This window comes from Vombatus ursinus, unplaced genomic scaffold, assembly GCF_900497805.2.
Source record: "Vombatus ursinus unplaced genomic scaffold, bare-nosed wombat genome assembly UNPS02015255.1, whole genome shotgun sequence".
In the NCBI taxonomy this organism is placed as follows: Eukaryota; Metazoa; Chordata; class Mammalia; order Diprotodontia; family Vombatidae; genus Vombatus; species Vombatus ursinus.
The window spans coordinates 37092151-37117951 of NW_020955033.1; the positions used below are offsets into that span (position 1 = coordinate 37092151).

At 38.8% G+C, this 25801-nt stretch overlaps 1 protein-coding gene across 1 annotated transcript in view; it reads left to right on the forward strand.

Annotated features, from left to right (window-relative positions):
- LOC114031827 (ras-related protein Rab-31) overlaps window positions 1-25801 on the forward strand; it is a 182910-nt gene that overhangs the window by 144039 nt on the left and 13070 nt on the right. The gene's annotated exons all lie outside the window — the stretch shown is intronic.

The following is a 25801-nucleotide window of genomic DNA, read 5'->3' on the forward strand; positions in this document are numbered from 1 at the left end:
ATTCATTCATTCATTCATTCATTCATTCATTCATTCATTCATTCATTTCATTCATCCACTGTAGGCCAGAACTAGGTGACTAGTAGTCACCTAATGAGATGCAAAGATCAAATGATATACTGCATGCAAGTACTAAAAGCTTGTATTTTACTAGATAAATTTTTGTTGTTGTTATTATTATTACCACCAAATTATTGTAATGGCTTTGGATGCATTAAGTGCTATAAGTATATTCAAATGTTTTTAGTGAGATTCCTCCATTGGTTCTGAGAGACCTTCCAAGACAGGGAATACCCATCATTAAAATAAGTAATAAAATAAGGACCTCAAAAGAGATGAACGATGTTCTTCCCAGGCCCATGTACTATGAATTTATTGGAAAACATTAAGTGGCTACACTGTACCAGGTCATACAGATTCAAAAGTGACACCATCCTGGGTGTGAATGAACTTACATTCTACTAGAGTATTAGTTTACATCTATGTAGCAATTTAGGACTTGCAAAATGCTTTGCATATATCATTTTATTTAGTTCTCACAACAGCTCCCTATGGTAGGTACTAGCATTATCCCCATTTTATAGATGATCAAACTGAGAATCAGATTTCAGCCTAACTCTACCCAGCCCTTCTACTGTGCCCTCTGGAATGCCTGTTTGTTAGGCAACAAACTTCCCTTCATTTTAAATGTCTTCCTCTCCCACTCTTTCCATCTACTAATTCTTACTGAAACCTGGCTTTCCTCTGATGGCATAGCCTCCCTGGCTACCCTTTCCGGTACTGGCTGCACCTTCACTCATCCTCCTCTACTCACTGGTCAAGGCAAGGGAATTGGAATACTCCTTGCTCCCTACTGCTAATTCCAGGTTCTCGCCCTTCCCACTTCACTCAATAACCTCTCTTCCTTTGAGGTTCATGTTATTCATATCTTCCATCCAATCAAAATCCTGGTAGCTGTTGTCTACAGACCCCTTGGTCACTCAATGATTTTGATACCTGGCTTACAATTTTTCTCTCCTCCCAAACTCCTGCCCTTATACTAGGAGACTTCAATATACATATTGATTCTTCCCCAAATACTCTAACCACTCAGTTCCTCTATCTTCCATGAGTCCCTCCTCCACCCCATCTCAGCCACACACAAAGATAGTCAGACCATGGATCTTGCCATCACCCATAAATGTACCACCTTCATGTTCAAGAATTCCAAAATCTCCTTATCCTACCGTAATCTATTGGCTTTTCACCATTCCCTCTGCCTTCCCTTGCATAACCCTACTTTTTATCCTCACTGTTACCTCCAGTCCCTTGACCCCTCAGTACTTTCCCAGGCCATCTCCCTTGCACTAGCCACTCTCTCCTCTTCTCACCATCTTGACTGCTTGGTGAACCAATTCAAGTCTACACTGTCCTCTCTTGAATTCCTGGAGTCCTGACTACACCCAACCAACATTTAGGCTCAGATCACTCCCACCATTTGTCGCCTTCATGCCTACACATGTGCTGCTGAACAAAGGTGGAGAAATCACCCTACTGTTCTGGCTAGGCCTACTACAAATTTATGTTACATAACCTCAGCTGAGCCCTCACTGCTGCTAGGCAATGCTATTATACATCCCTTATCAAAGTACCTCCGCAACAGCTCTTCCAAACCTTCATCCCTCCTTAAACTTCCCAAGGTTTCCCCTCCCCCCCACTCTCTCAGCTAAGAATCTTCCCACATATTTTTTAGAAAAAAATTGAGGCCATTCACCATTCACCTCTTTTCCTCTCTTCCCCATCTCTTCTCACTCAAGTGCCATCTACTACTTTCTCCTCCTTCACCCTTGTTTCATATGATAAAGTCACCTTACTCCTTAACAAGGCTAACCCCTCTACTTGTTCAAGTGATCCCATTCCATCCCATCTCCTCCAACAGATTGCCTCCTCCATAATCCCTACTCTTTTACTTTTACTCTCTCCCTCTCTACTGGTTTATTCTCTCCCACCTACAGACATGTCTCCCCTATTCCCTATTGAAAAATTCACTTGATTCTTCTGTCCCTGTTAACTATCATCCTTTATCTCTTCTGCCCTTCGTAGCCAAACTCAAAAAGATGGTCTACAATAGGTGCCTCCATTTTCTTTCTTCTCTCTTTTTCTTAAACCTTTAGAATCTGGCTTCCAACTTTGTCATTCCACTGAAACTGCTCTTTCCAAAGTTACTAATGGCCTCTTTAATTGCCAAATCCAGTGACATATTCTTAATCCTTATATCCTTGACCTCTCTGTAGCCTTTGACACTGTTGATTACTCTTTCCTCCTTGATACTCTCTTCTCTCTGGGTTTTTAGGACGCCAGTCTCTCCTGGCTTTCCTCCTACCTATCTGACCACTCCTCTGTCTACTTTTTGAGATCCTCCTCCAGATCACAACCTCTAACCTTAAGTGTCACTCAGGGTTCTGTTCTGGGGCCTTTTCTCTTTTCCCTCTTTACTTCTTTATTGATTTCATTAGCTCTCATGGATTTAATTACCATCCCTGTGCTAATGAGGCAGCTAGGTGACATAGTGGAAGAGTGCTGGGTCTAGAGTCAGGAAAACTTGAGTTCAGATTTGGCCTCAGACGTGTTGTGACCCTGGTCAAGTCACTTATTCTGTTTGCCACTGGAGAAGGAAATGGCAAACCACTCCAATATCTTTGCCAGGAAAACCCCAAATGGGGTCACGAAGAGTCAGACATGACTAAAACAACTGAACAACAACAACAAAATGCTAATGATCCTCAAATCTACTTTTTCTACTCCAATCTGTTTGTTGACCTCCAACTACTTAACTTAGTGATCTCATCAGCTCCCATGGATTTATTTACCATCTCTATGCTGATGATTCTCAAATCCACCTTCTGGCCCCAATCTCTTTGCTGACCTCTAATTTTACATCTCCAATTGCCTTTCAGACATCTCATACTGGATGTCTAGTAGCCATTTAAAATCAATATGTCCTAAACAGAACCCATTATTCCCCCCCGCCAAAACCCTTCCTGCCACCCCTACCTTCCCTGTCACTGTAGAAGGCAACACGATTCTCAGATTCATGACCTAGGAGTCATCCTGGATTCCTTAGCATCTTTCACCCTGCATATCCATTCTGTTGCCAAGGCCTGTTGATTTCACCTAGCAGCATCTCTCCAATATGCCCCCTTCTCTCCTATGACACTGCCACCCCTCTAGCACAGACCATCATCACCTCACACCTCGATTATTGCAACAGCCTGCTGGTAGGTCTGCCTGCCTCACTCCAATTCATCCTCCATTCAGCCACTAAAGTGATTTTCCTAAAATACAGGTTTGATCATGTAACACCTATCCCCAAGTAAACTCCAATGGCTTCCTATTGCCTCCAGGATCAAATAAAAAAAATGCTCTGTGTGGCATTCAAAGCCCTTCATAACCTAGTCCCCTCCTGCCTTTCCAGTCTTCTTTCTTCTCAACACATACTCTTCAGTCCAGTGACAGTGGCCTCCTTGCTGTTCCACAAAGAAGACACTCCATTTCTTGGCTCTTGGTATTTTCTCTGGCTGTCCCTTATGCCTGGAACACTGTCTCTACTCTCCTCTAACTACTGATCTTCCTGGCTTCTTTTAGGTCCCAACTAAAATCTCACCTTCTACCTCTTAATTCCACTTCTTTCCTTCTTTTGGATCCCCCCCCATTTATCCTGTACATATATTTGTTCACATGTGGTCTCCCCCATTAGATTGTAAGCACCCCAAGGGCTTTTGTTGTTGTTCAGTCATTTCAGCCATGTCCAATTCTCCGTGACCCCATTTGGGGTTTTCTTGACAAAGATACTGGAGTGATTTGCCATTTCTTTCCCCAGCTCATTTTACAGATGAGGAACTAAGGCAGACAGGGTTAAGTGACTTGCCCAGGGACAGACAGCTAATACATATCTGAGGCCAATTTTGAACTCAAGTCTTCCTGACTCCAGACCCAGTCTGCTGTTTCAGCTAGCTGCCCGAACCCTAAGGGTAGAGACTATCTTTTGCCTCTTTTTGTATCTCTAGCACTTAGCACAGTTTCTGGCACATAGTAGGTACTTAATGAATGTATATTGAATGAATGAGTAAAAGGTTAAGTAATTTGCCTGGTATCCGAGGTGGAATTCTAACCCAGGTCTTCCTGCTTCCAAGTATAGTGCTTTATTCTCTATACCACAATGCTTAAATTATTTCTTATTTGCTTACTTTAGCATAATCTAGCTAACCAACTTTGAAAGTTTATTGTTGCATTCATTTATTCATCCAGAACATATTAAGTGCCCATTATATGCCTAGCTCTGTGATAGGTGTTGGAGAGTTTTAGTAAGGCAGAGTCCCTGCCTGGTGGTGCTTACATTCCAGTAAGAGGGTAGATGTACCACATATATAAATAACTATATTAGAAGATATTATATGACAAATGTATCACAAAGGTGCAGAACGAAGTGCTATGTTAGGGTGATTATTGTTAGCAATCAAGAAAAGCTTTACAAAAGAGGTGATATTTCAGTTGGGCTTTAGGAATCCAGTAGGCCTGTCGCCAGGCTAAATAATACCAGAATAAAAGTATTACATCTATTGGGGCTGGACCTCCATAGGACAAAGAGAAGGATAAATCTTTGAATAAATGAAGTAACAAAATCTCTGAACCTTATTTTCCCTTAGATATCTATATATTTCAGGAAAACATGAGCTTTTGCCTATCTTGCCTGAGTAATTATGCTTTTTTGGAATGGACAGTAGATGCATGATTTTGCCCATCTTCTGTCTCAATTAAGCAATTTTTTTTTATTTGTCTCACTTTGCCTTGCATTTGTCACATGAATATTAAAACATAGCTTTGAGCTATATATCCTTTAATGTAATTTCTGTCTATACACACACACACACACACACACACACACACACACACACACACACACACACCCCTCTCCCTTTTCTTCTATCTTCCTTCCCTCATCTAAATTTTCATAGGATGAACCCTAACTTTCTAGATACTTTAAACTACAATTACAGGTATATCTAAGTTCAAAGTAACCGGCATTTTCAAGTACTTTCCTGCTTGCATTACATATGTTCCACCCTTGGTCTTAAAATAGAACTAGACACTGCTGACACCTATGTTCCCAGAAGCAGCGTCCCAAAGAGAAAAATGCTTGGAAAAAAAAACAATTAAGAATGAGTGGAAAAGAAAAAACTGCATCTTTTGAAAGTGTGCTATGTTAAAAATAAAGTCATATTGATTGAGATGAAGAAACAAATGTCTCTCTGTTGCATTTCAGAAGTATTTGTAAACCAGAAATGAGGCCACTGTCTGTTCTAACGATGAGCTAATCTATTTGCTAACTGAAAATGGCTCACCAGCATATATTTTTAAAAAGTCTCAGGCTACAAGTACATAACAACGACTTGAAAAACTGCTTGTTTATTCTAGTGTCAGATTCCAGTAAAGCTACTTAATACTCTATGTGTTTGACTTACATAAACTATTATTGTCCTTGGAATCTGTGGGCCTGATAGGGCCCTGACTGGTAAGGTTGCCAGTCATCCTGGAACAGAGGTTTTTCTCCAAGACAGATTTCAAAATCACTTCTTTTTTCCCATCATTTTCTCCCAGTGCATATAATTTGTTCTCTTCTGTGTATTCTTAACCCTGGATTGATTTGTTTTTCTTTATTGGGCTCTTGACATTAACCCTGGCAAGCCCTGGGAAGTTTTTATGCCCTTGATTTGGGTGTTAAGGAATGTATGTGTTTATCCCTTTAGATTAAAAAAGAAACAGATTTTTGGTTTAAAAATCAACCCTAACTGAACATTTTTCCTTTTTAGTTTGGTAGATGAGAATGTGGGCTGCTGATGACATGTGGCTGTGAGTCATGGAATACCACGGTTTCTGATGAATGAGAGTTGAGGGTTGCCTGAAGGACAGTGTAGGGATGCATGATCAGTGGGAGTACACTGCAACATTCCACTAATATAAAGAACTGCATAGGAGAAGTGGCTTAAAAGATATCATCAAGGAGCTCTAGGGCTAGAAAAGGAGGTAGATTAGTCATATAATAAGCAGGGGAAGGACTAAGTAATGAACAGCCTTTGTGCTCCATTGGTTTCCACATAATGTCAAGAGACTTAGAAGATAGCCCCTAGCTCATTGGATGGACCTACTGTGAAAATTTATGAGAAGGCACCGACAACTTCTAGAGGGTGAGAAATTGTGGTTGGGCCCTGACCACTTCAGGGAGTACCCACATGGATGGAATCACAGATCTAGCGACATATTGAACCATATGAGAAGCCAAATAACCTCCTATTTTATTTTTGTTGGTTTGTTACAGAAAGTCTTTTAAATTCCTTGAAAAGCTTTCTAGATGTGATTAAAATTGCTTCTCTTTCCCAATATATCACCTGATTGCCTAAAGGGGTTTAAGTGCATGGTTTCAGTGTTTATATAGTGGGAAGTGCCATTCTTATCCTCACTTTTCTGGTTTTGTTCCTGCTTTTCCCCCAGTCTGGAATACCTACCCTTTCGTTTTCAGATATAAAACTTCTATCCATGCTTCAAGACCCAGATCAAACCTTAACTCTGACCTTCTGTCTGCCTTGCCTTGCTACCTTGACCTACAGTAATCTCTCCCTGCTTAGACCTATCTTACATATTATCTGCATCCATCACCGGGACACTTAATTATATTGTTTTATGTTACTGTCTAATTGTTTCCTATGGATGTGATGTCTTAGGTTTGAAGAACTAACTAAGATCCTATTGAGTTGTATAATTCTGCAGTTTGTTTTAGTTATTTTCTAAGCAACTGGGACTCATTGCAATTGTTTCCTGTGTCTGTCTTGTCTCCCAGAGAAATTTCAGGCTCTTTGATTCGGAAGCCTTGTCATATACTTCTTTTGTAATTCCCATAATCCTGAGCCCACTGCTAGGTGCTTGGCATAGTAGATGCTCAATAAATGCTTGTGGTATGGTGGCATTTGCAGAAATATTCAAAAGGGCCTAATAAGTGGGAGGTACAGGGTGAAAAAGGGAGCCAAGATTGGGCTTCACATGTTCACATAATTAGGGCATGGTGTGGCCGATATAACAAGGAGCCTGCTGATGCCCTATTTCCCTGCTTGTCACGGAGCTTGTTCCCAATAACAGGCCAGCAGAAGAGAAATCTCTCCCTGACTCATGTGAAATTGAGAGACTCCTAAAGGATCCCTAGGCTTAGGAAATATTGGCTCAGAAAGGACTAAAATGGCAAGATCTTGCATTAAATATTCTGTTGGGTCCCTGTGTTCATAGTGGCATGAAGACTAGAAATGTGATATGGTGAAATGAATGCTGGACATAGAATCACAACACCTGGATTTGGGTCTTAGCTTTTCTATTTTTAAGCTTTGTGACTTTAGGCAAGATGCTCAACTTCTGAAAACCTTAATTTCCTTATCTACAAAATGTTGCAAATGGTGATACACATACTAGGTGCCTCACAGAGATGTTGTGTAGATCGAATGAGATGAGTATAGTGAAAATGGTCTCCAAAATTGTAAGTCACTGTACAGTTTTTTTTTTACCTAGCACTATACAAGTATATTAGCATTCCATCAATTTAGCAAACATTAAGCACCTACCATGTAAAAGGAAGGCATTGTGTTAGTTGCTGGAGATTTAAAAAAAAAACAGATTATATAGCACACAGGTCCTATGTTGGGGGATCTTGGAATCTAATAAGGAGCAATAAAACATGTAACCAAGTATGTTAGAAGGCAGAATGTGATCAGTGCAGAGAAGTGATAAAAGCAAGATGTCAGTCAGTCAACAAACATTTAGTAAGTGCGTGTTATATGTCAAGCATTGTGCTAAATGCTGAGGCTACAAAGAAGGGCAAAAACATTGTCACTAACTTCAAGGAGCTTGCATTATGATGGGAGAGATAATATATAAATAACTAGGTACATGCAAGATATCTGTATCTGTATGTTCATAGACAGAAAGAGGAGGCCATTAGCAGCTGGAAGGACTGGGAAATGCTTCCTAGAAATAGGTGAGATTGAGCTGAGTTTCAGAGGAATCTACAGAAACCATAAGGGAGAGATGAGGGAGTGGGGTATTGAAGGCATGGGGAGAGATGGGAGATATTATGTTAGAGGAAGTGCAGGTATGCCACATCCAGGTATGCTGGATCAGAAGAATACATGGAGGGGAGTAAGGTGTAAGAAGCCTGGAAAGGTAAGAGGGGGCCAGGTTATGAAGAGCTTTAAATTTCAAACAGAAGACTTTATATTTGATCCTGGAAGTAATAGGGAGCCATTGGAGCTCATTGAGCAGGGAGGTGATAGCATTAGACTTGGAAAAAATCATCTTAGCGACTGATTGGGAGATGGCTTGGAGTGGGGAAAAGCTTGATGTGGGAAGACAGACCAGTTAGAAGGCTATTGCAGAGGCTAGGCAAGAAGTGATGAGGGCCTGAACTAGGGTTGTGTCTGAGTGGAAAGGAGATGTATATGAGAGGTGTTGTAAAAATAGAAATCAGTCAGTTACTCAAAAAGCATTTATTAAGCACCTAATTTGTTCCAGGCACTGTCCTGAAGTGCCAGGGATATAAAGAAAGGCAAAAAAATAATCCTTGCTCTCAAGGCACTCAGAGTCTGGTAGGGGAAGACAGCAGGGAAACAATTATGTTTAAATAAGAGGGATACAGGAAAAATGGAAGAAAATGTAAGAGGGAAAGCACCAAGACTAAAGACTGGGAAAGGAATCTTACATAAGATGGGGCTTTAGCTGAGGGAGGAAGCCAGAGAAGTCAGGAAATTAAGAGAGAATCCTTGACAAGGGACAGACAGTGAAAATGCCTGGAGTGCCTTTCTCAGGATATTGCAAGGAGCCCAGTGGCACTGAATCTTAGAGTATATCTGTGTGCTGGGGATGTGAGTGTGTGAGGGTGAGGGGTCTGCAGTAAAGTATAAGACTGGAAAGGCAGGAAAAATCTGGAAAGGCTTACATGAACTGGTGCAAACTGAAGTGAACAGAACCAGGAGAACATTGTACACAGTAAAAGCAATATTGTACGATGAAGAACTGTGAATGACTTAGCTATTCTCAGTAATGCAACAATCCAAGACAATCCCAAAGGACAAGTGATAAAGTGTTCTATCTGCTTCCAGGGAAAGAACTGATATTGTTTGAATACAGATTGAAGCATGCTATTTTTTTCACTCTTTCATTCTTTTTCTTTTATTTGATCTGTGTACAAAATGACTAATATGGAAATGTTTTATGTGATTGCACATGTATAACCTATATCTGATTGCTTACCCACTCAGGGAGGGGGGAAGGGGAAGTAGGGTGGGGATAGAATTTGGGATTCAAAACTTTAAAAAAATGTTAAAAATTGTTTTAACACGTAATTGGGGAAAAATAAAATGTATTAAATAAGAAGACTGAAAAGATAGGAAAAAACCAGGTTATGAAGGAATTTAAAAGCCAAACAAAGGAATTTATATTTGATCCTGGAAATAAGGAGCCACTAGAATTTATTGAATAGGAGGTGACATGGTTGGTTCTGAGCTTAAGAAATATCAATTTGACAGTTAAGTGGAAGATGGACTTGAGTGGGGAGAGATTTAAGGCAAGGAGACCAACCAGCAGGCCATTGCAATAGTCCAGGTCTGAGGTGATGAGGGCCTGTACCAGGGTGGTTGCAATGTTACAGGAGAGAAAGGGGGTGTATGTGAAAGATAGAAAGGAACAATAGGATTTAGTAATGGATTTGATATGTCAGAAGAGTGAGGGTAAGTGGTTGTGGATGACACAGGTTGTGAACCTGAATGACTGGGAAGATGTCACCAGAAGAGAATATCAGGGAAAGCTTTGGAGGTTTAACCTACATGAATTTGATTTTGAAGGAGAGGAGGGATTGAAAGAGACAGGTGGGTGGGGGGCATCTCAGTTTCAAGAGCAGGCGCTTAATGAGCAAAGCCATGGTGACAGATGAGAAAGGGGGATATGTTATAAGGTAAACCATAGACCATGAGAGGTATTGTGAGAGAATGGCATTATTGCAGCAGAATGTGTGATAAAAAAAGGATTTGATGTCCAATAGCCCCAGCATGATAAACCAATGTGCTTTGTTATCTGCTAGTGTCATGGAGAAATTGCCAATTTAGACAGGTCAGTTTTAAACAGGTCCTGAGAATGTACACATGTAGATAAGGATGTTGTGGAGGTGGAGTTGACACAGGCTTGTGAAGCGACTGGCTATGGAGATTGAGATAGGTTGTTGTGTGTGTCCTTTGTTCTCGAGGAGGACCATGACATCAGGGAGATGATGACATGATTTGCAATTGACTTTGATTTGAGTGAGGGAGGGCTGTGCAAGGTCACAAAGAGATTGAGATAGAGAGAAAAGGACAAGGCCAAGGTTTTGAACCTGAGTGACTGGCAAGATGATGGTACCCTCAACAGAAATTGAGAAGACATATACAGCCATCTGCATAGATATTATGCAGTTGGGTGATTAATTCCTTTCTTACTTCAAAGAATGCCTTTATACACCTATTAAGGGACAAGAGGGGTTTTCTTTAAGCAAGGGAGGGAATTATAAAACAATTACCACATCTGATATTGATACGTGATTTAAGGCCCACAAAATTCTTTCCATGCTTTGTCAAATAATCGGCTCTCATATGATGTAATAAAGAGACTGGGGCACCATATACAAAACTGTCAACCCCCCAAGGACATTATCCTTTTAAATTTCCAAACATCTTTCCTAATGTGGGTTGGGCCAGGCGCTGCATTTGATACCCAAACAGCTCATGTCTCCACTCCTCTCCATTTGGTTTGGCTTTTACTGCTAGAAGCACACTACAAATCTATCATTCATAGCTCAGTCCCTATTAACATACACAAATCTTATAGCAAAACACAATGAATTTGGAAGGTGGGACCAGCTTGCAAATATTTAAACTACAACATAATTCAAATTTATGTTGCCAATACCTCTAGAATGTCCCTAAATGCCTCTGCAGCATTCTTACCTTGGAATATCCCTCTATGTGGTCAGCTTCCTTCTCCCAGGCATTTTTCCTGGGGCCTCCGTTTTGGAGAGAGCCATGATCCTTCATTCAGGGAGGTGGCACAGTAGGTGAGTGCTGGTCCTGGAGTCAGGAAGACCTGAGTTCAAATCTGGACTCAGACATATAAGCCGTGTGATCCTCGGCTAGTCATTTAATCCTGTTTGCCTCAAATTCCTCATCTATAATATGAGCTGGAGAAGGAAATGGCAAATCACTCCATTGTCTTTGCTAAGAAAACCCCAAATGGCATCACGAAGAGTCAGACACGACTAAAATGACTGAACAACAACAAGCAACAATCCCTCATTCCCTTCCTGGTTTTGCTTCTGACTCTCAACTTCAACATTATTTCCCTCTTTCCCATCCTGTGTGCTTTCCCCTTTCTTCCTGCTTTTCAGCTCTCTTTTTGTGTGTCTTTTCCCATTAGAATGTAAATTTCTTGAGATTGGGAACTGTCTTTCTTTTTGCTTGCTAGGTGGCTCAGGGAATAAAGCGTTGGTGTAGAGTATGAAGACCTAAGTTCATATATGACCTCAGTCACTTAACCAGCTGTGTGACCCTGGGCAAGTCACTTGTATTGGCCTAAGTTTTCTCAACTGTAAAATAAGGATTATATTAGCACCTCCTTCCAAAGTTGTGAGAATCAACTGAGATAATATTTGTAAAAAGTGCTTAGCAAGTGCTTGGCACATAGTAGGTACTTTATAAATACATTCCCCCTGCACTACCATCCCCACTGCTTTACTGCAATGCTTGACATATGGTAAGTTTAATGAAAACCTTAAGACTATGCCACAAAGGTTATAATTCCACTTACCAGTAGGATGGAGCAATTGATTGTTTTTCTTCTGATTATATATTTTATACCCCCCCATCACATGTTAAAACAATTAATATTTGGGTTTTTTTTTAAAGTTTTGAGTTCCAAATTCTATTCCTCCCTTCCTTCCCTACTCTCTGAGACAGTAAGCAATCAGATATAGGTTAAACATGTGCAATCATGTAAAACATTTCCATATTAGTCATTTTTACAGGAAGACTCAAATATTAGAAAAAGAAAGTGAAAAATAGCAAGCTTCACTACCCTGCCAATAAGCTCCTGTGGCTCCCTATAATAATAATAAGCTCCTCTGTTTGGCTTTTAAAAAATTATTGATATATTTTTATTTTTACATCACCTAAATTTCCCTCTATATTCTTTCTCCCTTTCTACTCTCCAGTCCCAGAGAGCTACCTCATATATAGCAAAGAATATCTGTTTGGCTATAAAATTCTTTACAACTTGGACTCTTCCCACTTTTCCAAGTCTTTCTAATCCTCCTCTATGTACCCTGCAATCCAGCAGATTCTGGCCTTTACTGTTCCTTGCACAAGACACTCCATCTCTTGACTTTTGCCTTTTTGCTGGCTGTCACCTGTACCTAGAATGCTCTTCTTCATCCATCTCTGTGTCATTGCTTCTCTGACTTCCTTCAAGACTCAGTCAAATCCCATATTCTACATGAAGCTTTGCCTGGTCACTCCCACTGTTAGTGCCTTCCCTGTGAGGTTACTTTCTGTCTACTTTGTATATATCTTGTCTGTATTCTTTTTTTTTTTTTTGCATATTAACTCCTGTATTAAACTGTAAACTCCTTGAGGACAGGGATCATGGGTTTTTGTTTTTGTTTTGTTTTGTTTTGTCTTGTTTTTTTGCTTTTCTTCATATCTCTAGGGCTTAGCATAGTGCCTGGGCTCATAGTAAGTGCTTAATAAATGCTTGTTGACTGACACTGCCAGTCACTGCTTGTTCACAACCTTGGAGACATCCTTAATTCCTCCTTTTCCTTCATTCCTCACATTTAATTAGTTATGAAATCTTGTTGATTTCATCTCTTTGAAGTATTTTACGTTTGTCCCTTTATCTCCACTCATGTAATCTCTACCCTGCCTCAGACTTTTATCATCTTTGTACTGGATTAGTGCAATAGTGTCCTGTTAGTCTCACTGCTTCCATTCTCTCCCCTCTTCAATTCAGCTTCCCAACAACTGCCAAATTAATATTCCTAAAATGAAGATTTTCTTCTGTTATTCTTCTACTAAAAAACTTTTTGTAGCTTGCCATTCCTTCTAGTATGAAATGCAAACTACTCAGGCTGTCATTTTAAGCCTTCTATAATATAACTCTCACCTACCTTTCCAGCTCTATATTATATTACTTTATTTCACACACATTCCATTCCAGTCCAACTGACCTGCTCTCTGTTCCCCATATATGACATGGCATCTCACTCCCATTTCTTTGCTATAACTATCTCTCAGGGGCAGTTCAGCTACGTCACCTCTCAGGGTTCAGAGTACCCTAAAGGTTTTGTGGGTATCTTTTTCTCTACAATCATTGACTCAAGCCCCCACTGACTGTGTTTTTCCACCCTCCCTCATTGTTAGAGTCCTATAACTAGTACCTCAGTTCCATTTAACCATTTAGCTTTTACCAACGGTTGACTTCAAAGATGTAGCTAGAACAAACACACACATTTTCTTTAATACCTCTGGGGCATACTCTCACCTATACCACTTTGGTCTCTGGGGGAGTAGGGATAATGCTTAGCTCACTTCATGCTTAGTATTGGTCCCCCCAAATTCATGTCCAAAAGTGGCATCACTGCTCAATGAGTCTTTATTTCAGGTTTTGCTGTCATACTTCCAGAAGTTCTCTACTGAAGTTTGCTTCTTGTTCCTTTGGATATCAGTAATGGGTTGGTTAAAACACCCAACCTGGATTTAAGACTCCTAAATTCCTCTCTTATGGTTAGAGACTCCACTTTCTGCACCTAGAATAGAAAAGAATAAATGAAAAGACCAAGAATATAGGCCCATTTCTCAGGGGCTTTATGGCCTGAGAGGGTTTGGCAGGGTCCCCTAATGCCTCTGCATGTGTCTTACTGAATGCCATTAAAACTGTCTCAGATGCTAATTGAGCAAAGAAGTAGCTGAAACAGATTAAAGTCTTTTGGAAGACACCAATAGTTCTGACTATGCAAACAATCAAAAAAAAAGAAAACCCCAAATCCCTTCCCAACCATGTGGTTAATCAACTGGAACCAGTTAAAGCACGTCCATACATGCTCCCCAGTCTTTCTAAGGCACTTCGCTTACGTGTTATCTTGATTCTCCCAGAAGCCATCTCCCCAGTGCCCTCGACACAGAGAGGTTGCATCAGCCAAGAAAGCTGATAGAATCTGTGCATGCACCAGACCCTCATTACACCTATAATTAATCAAATGGGGTTCATATTTTCCTGGAGGCCCTGTCATCCAAGGGATTCTGTCTACAGGGAGATTGGGACAAAGGGTTCTAAAAAGGGGAACAAGAACTGGAATTTAAAAATGAAGACCGGGTTTTGCAAACGGGGATCTCTCATAGTATTATTCAGGACACTGTTTCTATTAATACCAAGGGCCTAATTTGCATGCCTAGAATGTCATCTTATTCATGCTGTCACAAATATGGAGGTAAGGGAGATGATCTGTGGGAAAAGAAGGCAGCAGGTGTTACTAAGAGCCACAACCAGGACACAAACCTTTATTCACCTCTGAGGTGTCCGTAAGCATTATGCAAATTCAGGGAAAGCCTGAAAATCTAGGCTGGTTTTGGGGACTGGTTGGTTCCATTGAAGTGGCAAGACAGTATGGATTAAAAAGAGGGAGAGCAAGGAAAGCACTTAAGACTTCTTTCTGGTGGGTTGGTGTAGGGCTTTGGTTAAGAAGGACATTACTAAGCTGGAGAATCCAGAGGAAGGCAAAAGAAATAATAAAGGATTTCCAATCATGCTATTTAAGGATCATTTGAAGGAAAGGAGGGTGCTTAAATAAGGAAAACATGGTAGGACAGGATTATTATAGCTGTCATGAATTATTTGAAAGACTAACTTATTGAAGAGGGGTTAGCCTTGTACTACATGGTTCCAGAGGGCAGAATCAGGAATAATAAGTTTAAGTTACAAGAAGACTGATTTCTACTTGGTGTAACAAAAAGCTTTCTAACAATTAGTGGTATCTAAACCTGTACGTTTAGAAGGTAGAAGAGGCTAGATGGACATCTGTTGGAACTACTATAAAGGGGATTTTTGACCAGGTAAGAGTTGAACTTGGTGGCATTTGATGTCCCTTCCAAATCATAGATTCTGAAATTTTGGTTTTCTGGGTGGTTTTCCCAGTATGGTTGTATGTGTATTGTCCTGTACTGTCCATGTCTGCTGAAATTTTGTCCTTTGGACCGTGCTGCAAACTGCCTGAGGTCTTGGGCACAGAGCTCACTAAGGGCTGGGTTATGTTGACCCTTTGTCACAAAGTCAGTGATAGTTATGTCCTTGAGGATACCATCTGAGCCCTTCCCTGTTCTCTCAGCTGCTCTTGGATCAGAAGTCATTGCATCCTAAGATGAAGAGTACTTTTGCTCAAGCAATACTTCCAGCACCTGTGTAGCCAGTGAAGTTCGGGGTGGACAGCTAAGATCCACCCATTTACATTTCCCCAATAACCTTCAGAAACTTAACTTTTAAAAGCAAATACAGCTATAAAAGATACTCTGTGAATCATACATGGGGGAATATGTGCAAATTGAGTAAAGAAGAAACCTAATGATAGAAAAATCTGAATATCCTCATGTTGGAAATACTTAGAATTTTGGATTACTTGGTAGGTGCCCTTAGGCAGTCTTCTTTTCCCTCCCTTCCCCTCTTCTTTTCTCCTCCCCCTCTCTCTTCCTTCCTCAAACCTTTCCCTCCCCTTCTCTCCTCTCCTCTCCTCTGACTGAATCTTGGTACAGATGTTACCTAGCCAGTACTACTATTGTGGTACATTTCAATTCAATTCAGTTAAGTTCAAGAGACATTTATTAAGCACCTGTTATGTACAAAAACAGAGTCAGATTACTTCTCTTTTTTTTTATCTCCAGTGCTTAGCATGGTGCCTTGCATATAGCAGGCCCTTAATTAATGTTTGTTGATCGACTAACGACTAGCAGAGTCAAGATGGGTTACAAGCTATCATCTGGTGCCATTTTGTAAGAGTGTTAATGACTCTGTGCAGCCAGTGTAATGAATTGCAACTCGGCAAAGATGAACTATATGGCTCCCTATTATAGTCATTATATTCGATATGCACTGCTGTAGGTTTGTCCATAGTGAAGACTAGAAGTAAACCATCTAAGCTGTATTGACCATGGTGGAGGCCATCTTTCTGGCTATGCATAGTCATTGCCTATAGGTATATAGATAGGCTGTGTAAAGGAGGGGGAGAAGAGAGGGTCGAGAAATTGAGGGGGAGAGGAATGGGGAAAAGAGAGAAGAGTAAGAGAGATGGTGCTTGAGATAGGCACTTAATGGCAGTGAAAGAAAGGAAGCAATAAAGGGAAAGATCCACTTACATTTCTCTTTAAAGAGAAAAAGAAAAGCCTTAATAGTTTGTATAGAGTGACAACTCTACTTTGTAAAGCTTGCACAGCTTTGGAATTCTTATTTCTATCAAGCCCCATTCTTCAGTGTTAATATAAGGCCAGATAATAATCCTGATTCTTATATGAGAAAACCTCCCTCAGCTGGAGACAGGACCACATAACACACAGTTTATTTGATTCTACAATGAAATAAAAATTCCTCTACGCATGCACTTCTGTAGAGATTCTTATTAGGCTGCATCTGTCCTAAATGCCAGCCTCACGCATGCAGGTATTGAGTTCCCACTCTTTGCTGGTTTAATTTTAGTTCTGTTCTCATGTCTTCTTTGCTGACCATATCAGACTTCACCCAGGAGTCCTTACTCTTACAATGTCCATTCTCTTCGGAGGAAATTAACCCATACATAAAAATAGCAGGAGCAAGAATAATCTCCTAATTGCCATGTAGAAAAATGTCAAAGCTGAATCACCATTAGATTATTTTGAAGGTCTGGGTCCTGCCCTTTTAGTAGGATTGGTTAATTTAATCCCTTGAGAATAATTACTCCAGTTTCTTCACTGCTGCCTTCTTGCATTCACCAAGGTAGCAACAGTGGCCTGTGTTGGCAAAGTTTAGAGTATAAATGAGGCCACATATTATTCCCAACGTCTTCCTGACTTCCGGGTTTTCTTTATTTCTGGAGCAGTGTTCTCCTTTTATTCTACACAGACTATGACCTTAGGTGATCAGTCCCTGTTTTCAAGGGTAAAATATTGCTCAGTCCTAAAAGAGTTGGTTGATTTAATAAACACAACAGAATCATTGAATCAGAGGAGAGAAAAGGTCGCTAGAAAACCAACGCCGGTCTTTAAAATAAACAGATAGATAGAGTTAACTACTGAAAAGTGTCTGTAACTACAAACGTTTCCTCAGAAACAATGGAGAATGATCAATGAAGTAAAGAAAGAGAAGAAGGAACAGGTAATACGACAAAGGAGATATGTGAACTATGTAAATGGGAGTGAAGAATACAAATGGAAAAGTTGGGATAAGGCAAAGCATGAAAGGGAAATGGCTTCTGTTCCACCACACATGACAAAAATCTAGCTGCAAATAAAAATGTTGCTTAGTTTTTGTTCAGTATAATCATGTTCTAGCCACCCAGGTCATGCTTGTGCTGAAATTCCACAGGCTTAGGTCTTGTTTTCATGCATTAAATTTCTGAAGAAACCCTTAAAGGCTTGGGTTTTTTTAAAGCCTGTTTACTTCCCAGAAATCTGAACTTTTAAAATCTTTTAACTTTTCCCAGACAGAATCTTACCCAATCCAAATTTCATTTGTGAGAATACCCTAAGGCTTTTTCACAAGTATGACTTGTTATTAAGGTGGAGTACTTACAAGGTATTTTGTAAGAACTGAAACATACAGATGATATTCTGAACCTCTTCAGACTCTTTTAGCCTGCCCTTCCCACATGTAAACAATATTGATTTAATACTGTTCCATGGTGATTGCCTTGGTGCAGAACACTATGTATGGCCTTTTGCCAGATTCCATTCTTTGGTGACTGGTGTACTTGACCTTGGAATGAATTGTAATATCTTTGACCATGGGATAGGAGCCCTTGCTCCTTTCCCCCCCCTAGTTATTTACATTCTCCTTTTAAAAGTGCAATTCTTTCATTAATTAATCTTTCTCTTTTTATACTCTGACGGGAAAGCATTTTTTCCTTCCTATTGTATTTGAACTATGAATATTTTCAAATCACATGTTATTTCTTTTTAAAAAACAGAATCACTGTTCCAGTAGATCAAGGGAATATTGTAGACCCTATTTATGTGAATTTCAATTGAACCTTTCACAAAATCAGTAATAATATCCTTATGGACAAAATGAAAAAAAAAAATATGAGCTGAATGATGGTACAGCTAGGTGGATTAGTAATTAATTGGATGTACCCACTATGGAAGATTTATGGGAGGAGATGGACAAGAAGCCACACAGGATAGGCAAGCATAGTTGGATTACAATCAGCAACTTTGGAGGGAATACACTGATGAAGTCCATAGATATATATTGAGGTGATTAGTTGAATGAGCATATCCGAATCAATCAAGCAACAAGCACTTAATATATGTGAAGCACTCAGAAAAGTGGTGATTAATATCAGCTTGTACAGAGTTCATTTTCCTCATGGCTGTCACTGGACATGATCCTTGGTCTTATCCAGTCCAACATTTTATCAGTTGTTAAGGGAGGACAAAGAAGACATGGTTATTAAATAGTGGATGATGCAAAGCTGGGAGGGATAGTTAGGAATCAATATTCAAAAAGGGTTGAGATGACTCTAACAAGGATAAATGTAAAGTCTTGTGCTTAAAAAATCCATACAAATACAGGATGAGGAAACATTGGCTTGATAGCTGTTGCCGTGGAAAACAACAACAACCCACAGAGGTTTGAGCTGTCTTCAAGCAGCTGGCTCACTATGAGTCAGCAGTATCACATGTCTGATCGAAAAGCTAATGCCATCTTAAGCTGTGTTAATAGAATTATAGTGTCTGGGAAGGGAAGGTGATAATCCTACTGTACTCTGTGAGAGTTAGATTATGGGGTGCTATGTTGAATTCTGGATAACACACTTCAAAAGCAAAATTGGCAAACAAGGAATTATTCAGTGGCCAAAATGGCAAGAAATCTTGGAAATAGGTAATATATAAGGGTTGCTTGAAGGAACTGAGAATGTTTGTCCCAAGGAAAAAAAAGGCTTAGGGCCAATTTGGTAACTGTCTTTAAATCTCTGAAAGTTTCTTATTTAGATTAGGTATACAAGACTGAGAAGCAAAAGAATATAATAGCATAATAGCTGATAAATCCAAGGACACCAACTGCAGGGATAAGGACTTACCATCTATCAAAAATTGCTGGGAAAATTGGAAATCAGTTTGGGACAATTTAAGCTGAGACCAACATCTTACACTATCTATCATAATAATTTTCAAGTTGACATATAATCCGTATTTTAAAAGATCATATTTATAGGAGAAGTGGAGATACATTTCATGGCTATGGATAGAATTCTTGACTAAAGGATAGAGATTATCATAAAATATAAAATAAACAATTTTGATTACATACAATTGAAAAGTTTTTGCACAAACAAAATTAATGTTGTTACAATTAGAAGGGAAGTGGTTGACCAGGGGGAAATTGCATTAAGTGTCTCTGATTAAAGCCTGAAATCTAAGATACAGAATGTTCCAAAAGGCTTAGTGCAGTTTTGAGTAAGCTTTAAACTAGGGTTACCTTGTATCTGTATTGGGAACTGATAACAAACATAAGAACAAGAACCATTCTCTAATTGATATGGTCAAACGATGTCCATACAGTTTTCAGAAGAAGAAATAAAAGTGATCAACAACCATATGAAAATTGTCCAAATAAATAAACCCTGGAAAGACTTATATGAACTAATACAAAGTGAAGTGAGCAGAACCAGAAAAACATTGTACATGGTAACAGCAACATTGTGCAATGATAACTCTGAATAATTTAGCTTTTCTCAGCAATATGATGATCTAAGACAGTTCTGAAGGACTTATGATGAAAAATGCAAGCCACCTCCAGAGAAAGAACTGATGGAGTCTAAATGCAGATCTAAGCATACTTTTTACTTTCTTTCTTTTTTTTTTATGACTATGTTTTCTTTTGCAACATGGCTAATATGGAAATATGTTTTGCTTGACTGCACACGTATAATCCATATCAAAAGGCTTGTCTTCTCAAGGAGGGGGATGGAAGGAGACAATTTGGAACTCAAAGTTTTTTAAAATGAATGTTAAAAATTGTTATTACGTGTAATTGGGAAAAATATAATTAAAAAATCCTCCATCACTAATAATAAGAGAAATGCAAATTAAAACAATTCTTTTTCTACCTTATACTCATCAGATTGACAAAGATGACCGAAAAAAATGAAAATGACAATTGTTGGAAGTGATGGAGCTATTCTCCAAATCAATTTGGGACTGTTGGATAGGGAAAGTTCCAAGAACTGAGCTGCAAACATCAGTTATATTAAACAAAGGTGTGTGAAATAATGCTTTGTGTTAAGTAGAATAGGCATTCATCCCCCACCCCCAAAATAAGACCTAGTCAGGCCAGGTTTAGAGCAGTGTGTACACATGTACATTAGTCTAAAGTGGTACTAAAAGGACCTAAGGTTGAGTGTGAGGAATGTTCTATATATTTCTTTTAAAAAACCAAATAGAAAAAACTACTAATAACAAACCTCTTTTCTATTTTTTATATTTATATGCTTTAAGTGTTTAGGGGGAAAAACCCAAAAATCTGTTCATCTTTCTATTTATAGACCTACATCTGTTCAATGTCAAATTCTGCTTCATAACTTGTTTGGGCATCTACTAGGACACCAGAGCTTACCTAATTCAGGCATCTTGCCACCAACCTGCCCTCCTTTTTCCACCTCTTGCTTTTGCTCTGGGAACAATATTCAAATCAATACAACCATTGCTACTTGGAAGGTCATGATAATCTAGTGCTTTGTAGCTTCACTCACAATCCCTCAGCAGCGATTCATGTCCTTTTATGTGTCACAGAACCTTTGACAGTCTGGTAAAGCCAATGGACCCTTTCTCAGAATAATATTTTTAAATTCACAAAATATAATACACAGGATTACAAAGAAAATCAATTACACTGAAATAATTATTAAAATATTTTTTCAAAAAAGTTCACAGACATCTGGTTAAGAACCCCTGGCCTAGACCAAATGTTTCTTACTTGGGCATCACTTTTTTATATGTGATGTATTTCCCTAATAGAATGTAAGATCTTAAGGGCAGGGTATCATCTCACTTTTTTTATTTGTGTCATTAGATTCTAGTATCTGATAAATGCTTAATAAATGTTTATACTTTTTAAGAAGCCATATTCTAAAAATGTTGGAAATCTACCGGTTAGAAAGGAAGGATTAGTAAATATATCTAACCCATCTTGGAAGGCCATCATATTCCTTTCCTTGCTCTTTTTTTGCTCATCTATAAGAAGAACAAGTAGGAGAAGCCGAAGGAGCATTTTAATCAGGACACATGGAACAGAAAGTCAATTTTCTTTCTTTGTGAAAAGGGGCAGAGAGGAACTCTGACAAATAAAAGGATGGCTGAGAGAGATAAGCGGGCATATTAAAGAGGCAAATTAATACCTTAATTCATTTGACAAATATTGAGTGCTCACTATGTGTAAGCCCCTGTGCAGGACACAGAATCATATAACACCTGGTCTCTGTCCTCAAGGGGCATTCTCATTGGTGAATTAAATGCATGCTTGTGCCCTGGGAAGACAATTTTAAAAGAAAATTCAAATGGAGTTTTCTGCTTAGGTCTGGGAAAATTCCTGGGATTAGATAAAGTGATTATTGTTCAAAATTCAAGTTTTGGAAGGAAGTTACCAAATTATAGGTTTGTGTCTTTTTTTTCACTATTGCACTAAATTGTAGGTAATGTCATTTATCTTTAGTGATTAGTTCATATTTATGTCTTTTATTTCACTAAAGATCTTATTTTTAATAGGAAAAGTATAATTTACTATGATTAGTTGACAGTATGACTTTGGGCCTCAGTTTCCTCACTGATAAAATAAACATATGAGCTGAGTAATTACTAAGTTCCTTTTTCTTCTCTATAGTTCTATGATTTTAAGACTGGGTCATTTGCTGTTGCCTATGCTCTTTATTGTTTTCCATGCCTAGGAAGGTTTAACTGGTTGGTCCATGAAGTCATTAGTCAAGCACCATTATTCATTTGGGAGTAGCTGCAGTCATTGTGATTAAGGATAGCAAAGCTAAAGCACAGAAGGATAGGCTGTTGATAGGGCTGAAGCAAAGCTATAACCTTCCAAAAATGATAAGGAATTAGAGATTTAATAGTATTTTTATGGTATGATTTTTAAATGAAAATCATATAGGTCAGTACAGTTAACTCAGTTATTTGGGGACTAATTATTTAGTTTATTGATTTCTTAGGTTAGGACCCTAGGTAAAAATGATTATGTAATCACGAAGTTTTGATACAAGGCTCTATTCTATATCTTTGACAAGTTTCCCTCTTCGTTTTCCTTCATTCTACCTTTTACTTCCTCCTCATCTTTATTTTAAGGTCAAGGTAATAAAAAAAAATTATGTACCATCTCAATCAAAAAACATTTATTAAGCTCTTACTATGTGTCAGGCGCCGTATTAAGTACTGGGGAAACTAAAGGAGGCAAAAGACAGTCCCTGCCCTCAGGGAGCTTACAACCTAATGGAGGAAACAGCTTGCAAATTAAAATATGTGTGTGTGTGCGTGTACATACATGTATACACACATATATACACACATACATACAGAGAGAGAGAGAGAGAGAGAGAGAGAGAGAGACTGTGTTATGTGCTAGACCACAGAAATGAATTTACTTGTATTTGTATTTATTCAATAAGGGAAAAGAGAATTTGCAAAATCAGAAACAGTAATAGCTCACATTTATGAAGTATTTTACCATCTACATACAGTATACTTTCCTGTGAGACAAGTAGTATTTCCATTTTAATTAATTTAAATTATTTAATAATTCTAATTAATTAATTAATAATTTAAATTATTTAATTTAAATTTAATTTATTATTATTTAATTTAAATTAAAATTTCCATTTTAGAAATAAAACCTGAAGCTCAAAGATTGGGTGACTTACCCAGGGTCACAGTACTGTTAGGTGACTGAGCCAAGACTTAAACCCAAGTCTCCTGATGTCCAATCCAATGTTCTTTCCACAATACTAAGCTGCTTAATGCCAAGATAAAGTAACAGTGAAAACTACCAAGCACCAGGCTGGGTTATACTTCAATTACGGTGGTTATACCCTCCTCAGGTTACTTGGACTTAACTTGTCCCCATGTTCTCTCCACTCTGACTTTCTCCTAGCTCCCCCAAAAGAACACTGTTTTTCATACCAGGATACCCCTTGCTGAATAGGATTGCATTCACAGAGCTGCTCCAGGCTATGCTCGCTCATCCGTTCAACAATCCCAGCTTCATTCTTACAAGAAAGTTTCCTGATTTCTTGGTCAGAGAGTCATAAATTTAGAGCTGGAAGGATGGTAGACTTTGAGGGCCCAACATTCCCATTCCTACCCTTCTTCCCTTGTTAGCTTTCACTTTGACCTTTTTTTTTTTAATGGGACATATTGTTTCGACAGAGTGATTCCTATAAGTAATTTCTCCTACCATTTCAGATGAGCAGTTTTCTTCAGTTTAGAGTCTTGGAAAGTTGCCCAGCACTACTTTGTCAATATGTGTCCTCTGACATACTGAGGGGAAAAAAAGAAATACAAACAAGTAAGATATTGATTTCATCACCTAAAACCTCACAAATATTTTATTCCCAGATTTTTAAAAAAAAGATAATCCAGTTTCTTATTCTTCCCTCCATTTAAAAAATTTTCCCATATGTCTTTCCCACTTCTTTTCTTTCTTTTCTGGAGATTCTTTCCTTTTTCTTGAGTTCTCTCCTACCTCCATACTTCCCACTTGGTGGTCTTTTGATTCTCTGTGACTCCTATTACTGCCATCAAGGTGCTGGTAATTGAGAAGGTTAGTCTTTAAATATATTGATAACTTTTGAATTCATATGATTTTTATTTCTAAATATGTCAAACCACCCTCCCCATAGCCAACAAGTCATCTGTTGTAACAGAGAATAAACAAGAAAACAGTTCAGTGAAATTAGCCAAATATATTAATTTAGTATATGCAATATGCTAGGCCCATAGTCCCCCATCTTTTCAAATGAAGAAGGCATGGGGGTACATTTTCTTGTTTCTTCTCAGGGGGGCAAGTCTGGTCATTTTAATTACACAGAGTTCAGTTTACCAGTTTATGTTCTATTTTTTTTAAACTACTGACAAGAGATATTCCTTAAGAGGAATTTGACTTATTCTGTTTGGTCCCAGAAAGAAAAGTTAGGAGCAGTGGGAGAAAGCTGAAAAGAGGCACATATAGGCTTGATGAAAGGGAAAACTTCCTAACAATTAGAGCTATTAAAAAAAAAAGTAGAGGGGTGGGACAATCTATTTCAGGCTGGAGTTGATTACCTCCCCCCCCCCACCCCCAGGAGATGTCTTCAAGCAAAGGCTTAACGACCACTGCCTCAAGCATGTTGAAAGCCAGGGTTGTGTAGTACATGGAGTCCTGGTCTCAAACTCAGGAAGACCTGGATTCTACTAGCTATGGGACCATGGTTGTGTCTGAGCTCAGTTTCCTAATGTTCGTATTGCAGATAGTAATACTGGAGTATCTTCCTCAAGGAGTTGTTATAAGGCCTGAAAGAGGTAATGTCTGTGAAACACTGTGCAAACCACCCAAAAAAGTACCATAAGAATGTCACATTATTTTTTGTCCTTAAATCCCTTGTACCCAGTATAGTGCCATACATATATAGTAGGTGTTTAAGAAATACTTGATGTATTGGATTGGATTCTCTAGGGGATTCTTGTCCAGTTCAAATTTGGGTTGGACAACATGACCTCTATGGATCCTTCTAACTCTGAGGTTCTGTGGTTCTATGTTTCTATGATTTTAAGTAGAAGTTTAATTTTGATTAATGAACCATCTGAGTCCATACCCCAAATTTAGCAATGGATTCTGTAATATTTCCATTGTATTCTAGTGGTTTCATGTGGGTTCCCCAGGCAGTAGGTGCCATTATTAATCTCCATTTTATAGTTGAGGAAACTGAGGTAGAGAGAGGTTAAATGACTTGCTCAGGGTCAGCCTAGTAAGCATGAGCAGCTTTTGCAGTAAGACTTGTATAACATCATAATGACTCCTATCTATATAGCCCCAAACCACATATTTTCAGGAAGAACACACCCTGTTATGAAGACTTAGCAGCTGGAATTCTTTAGTGACTTAGGATGGCAAGAGGAAGAAAAGGAAGTGATGCCTCCAAATTGTGCTTTAAAAGACTCGAGACACATATATAATCAACAAATAACTCCTTTCTCCTTCCCCACCCTCCCCAATATGCATCTCTGCTTTCACCATTACTGAGTCATCATAGCGGAGACTGGATCTGCTTGCCTAGCAATAATCCCCCACCCCCAGGCTATATGTTGCCTTTTGTAATATTTTCCATTTGTTACTATTTTTTCACTGAAATACTTCTAATATTCTTGCTGTTCCTAACATTTACCCTCTCAGTTCTGTTGACCAGGGTTATCTTTGAAGTTCATCACAA